A 3,701-nucleotide genomic window follows, 5' to 3' on the forward strand; every position below is an offset into this window, starting at 1 on the left:
AGACCTGGGCTGTGCAGTAATATCATACACAGGCACATTAGTCATGAGACCTGGGCTATGCAGTAATATCATACACAGGCACATTAGTAATGTGATCTGAGCTGTGCAGTAATATCATACACAGGCACATTAGTCATGTGACCTGGGCTGTGCAGTAATATCATACACAGGCACATTAGTCATGAGACCTGGGCTGTGCAGTAATATCATACACAGGTACATTAGTGATGAGACCTAGCTGTGCAGTAGAATCATACACAGATACATTAGTCATGTGACCTTGGCTGTGCAGTAATATCATACACAGGTACATTAGTAATGTGACCTGGGCTATGCAGTAATATCATACACAGGCACATTAGTCATGAGACCTGGGCTGTGCAGTAATATCATACACAGGCACATTAGTCATGAGACCTGGGCTGTGCAGTAATATCATACACAGGCACATTAGTCATGTGACCTGGGCTGTGCAGTAATATTATACACAGGCACATTAGTTATGAGACCTGGGCTGTGCAGTAATATCATACACAGGCACATTAGTCATGAGACCTGGGCTATGCAGTAATATCATACACAGGCACATTAGTCATGAGACCTGGGCTGTGCAGCAGTATCATACAAAGATACATTAGTCATATGACCTGGGCTGTGCAGTAATATCATACACAGGTGCATTGCTAATGTGACCTGGGCTGTGCAGTAATATACACAGGAGCATTAGTTATGAGACATGGGCTGTGCAGTAATATCATACACAGGCACATTAGTTATGAGACATGGGCTGTGCAGTAATATCATACACAGGCACCTTAGTGCTGTGATCTGAGCTGTGCAGCAATATCATACACAGGCACATTAGTCATGAGACCTGGGCTGTGCAGTAATATCATACACAGGTACATTAGTGATGAGACCTGGCTGTGCTGTAATATCATACACAGGTACATTAGTAATGTGACCTGGGCTGTGCAGTAATATCATACACAGGCACATTAGTAATGTGACCTGGGCTGTGCAGTAATATCATATACAGGCACCTTAGTAATGTGACCTGGGCTGTGCAGTAATATCATACACAGGTGCATTAGTAATATGACCTGGGCTGTGCAGTAATATCATACACAGGCACATTAGTCATGAGACCTGGGCTGTGCAGTAATGACATACACAGGTGCAGTAGTAATGTGATCTGGGCTGGGCATTACTATCATATACAGGCACCTCAGTAATGTGACCTGGGCTGTGCAGTAATATCATACACAGGTGCATTAGTAATATGACCTGGGCTGTGCCATAATATCATACAAAGGCACATTAGTCATCTGACCTGGGTTTTGCAGTAATATCTTACACAGTCACATTAGTGAGGAGACCTGAGCTGTGCAGTAATATCATACACAGGTACATTAGTGATGTGACTTGGGCTGTGCAGTAATATCATACACAGGTACATTAGTGATGTGACTTGGGCTGTGCAGTAATATCACACACAAGCACATTACTAAAGTGATCGGGGCTGTGCAGTAATATCACACACAGGCACATTAGTCATGTGACCCAGGCTGAGCAATATCATCATACACAGGCGAATTAGCCAAGTGACCTACGCAGTGCAGTAATATCATACACAGGTACATTAGTCATGAGACCTGGGCTGTGCAGTAATATCATTCACAGGTACATTAGTCATGTGACCTGGGCTGTGCAGTAATATCATACACAGGCACATAAGTCATGTGACCTAGGCTGTGCAGTAATATACACAGGTACACTAGTAATCTGATCTGTGCAGTAATATCATACACAGGCACATTAGTCATGTGATCTGAGCTGTGCAGTAATATCACACACAGGCACATTAGTCATGTGACCTGGGCTGTGCAGTAATATCATACAAAGGCACATTAGTCATGTAACCTGGGCTGTGCAGTAATATCATACACGTACATTAGTTATGTGATCTGGGCTGTGCAGTAATATCATACACAGGCAGATTAGTCATGTGACCTGGGCTGTGCAGTAATATCATACACAGGCACATTACTAAAGCAACCTGGGCTGTGCAGTAATATCATACACAGGTGCATTAGTCATGTGACCTGGCTGTGCAGTAATATCATACACAGGTACATTAGTGATGAGACCTGGCTGTGCAGTAATATCATACACAGGTACATTAGTGATGAGACCTGGGCTGTGCAGAAACATCATACAAATGTAGATTAGTTATGAGACATGGGCTGTGCAGTAATATCATACACAGGCACCTTAGTGCTGTGATCTGAGCTGTGCAGCAATATCATACACAGGCACATTAGTCATGTGACCTGGCTGTGCAGTAATATACACAGGCACATTAGTAATGTGACCTGGGCTATGCAGTAATATCATACACAGGTACATTAGTCATGTGACCTGGGCTGTGCAGTAATATCATACACAGGCACATTAGTAATGTGACATGGGCTGTGCAGTAATATACACAGGTACATTAGTAATGTGACCTGGGCTGAGCAGTTATAAATAAAGCTAATATCATACACAGGTAAATTAGTCATGTGACATGGGCTGTGCAGTAATATCATACACAGGTACATTACTAAAGCGACCTGGGCTGTGCAGTAATATCACACACAGACGCATTAGTCATGTGACCTGGGCTGTGCAATAATATCATACACAGGCGCATTAGTCATGTGACCTGGGCTGTTCAGTAATATACACAGGACATTAGTCAGATGGCCTGCACTGTGCAGTAATATACACAGGCACATTAATAATGTGACATGGGCTATGCAGTAATATTCACAGGAACATTAGTAATGTGACCTGGGCTGTGCAGTAATATCATACACAGGCACATTAGTCATGTGACCTGGGCTGTGCAGTAATATACACTGCCACATTAGTAATGTGACCTGGGCTGTGCAGTTATAAATGAAGCTAATATCATACACAGGTAAATTAGTCATGTGACATGGGCTGTGCAGCAATATCATACACAGGTACACTTGTGATGAGACCTGGGCTGTGCAGTAATATCATATACAGGCACCTCAGTAATGTGACCTGGACTGTGCAGTAATATCATACACAGGTGCATTAGTAATATGACTTGGGCTGTGCTGTAATATCATACACAGGTACATTAGTGATGAGACCTGGCTGTGCAGTAATATACACAGGTACATAAGTACACATCTCTTAAACATTACAAAAAACACCTAAACAGGCATGTCCAAGGGTCAGCTTCTGGTAATTTCTCCTATCCACCTGGTGAATCTGGGCATACTGGGGCAATGTGGCAACTGCCTCATGTACACAGACAATCCTCTCCTCCTATCACCCAACACTACAACCTGCGAGAGATGCACTTACATAGCCAAACTGGAAGCAAAGCTCTCTCTGGCCAAGATTGTGCTATACAGTCAAGAGGAGAAGGTTAACACCTGCATTACACCTCAAGCAACTCATAGCCCTTCAATACCCACACCATCAACACCCACACATAGCAACACTAAATCCAAATATGCAGAGGCCCTTAACATTAATCTGCCCAAGCAAGAAGGACCTCCGAAGCTGAAACACAAGTAAACACCTGTCACAACCAAAGTGACACATAGCTCACAACACAGTGTGCCACCCAACAACAGCCTCCAAACAAAAAACTGTACACAAAGTGACATAGTCACACA

Source organism: Protopterus annectens, chromosome 7.part0 (genome assembly GCF_019279795.1).
Source record: "Protopterus annectens isolate FY-2018-M chromosome 7.part0, PAN1.0, whole genome shotgun sequence".
In the NCBI taxonomy this organism is placed as follows: Eukaryota; Metazoa; Chordata; order Ceratodontiformes; family Protopteridae; genus Protopterus; species Protopterus annectens.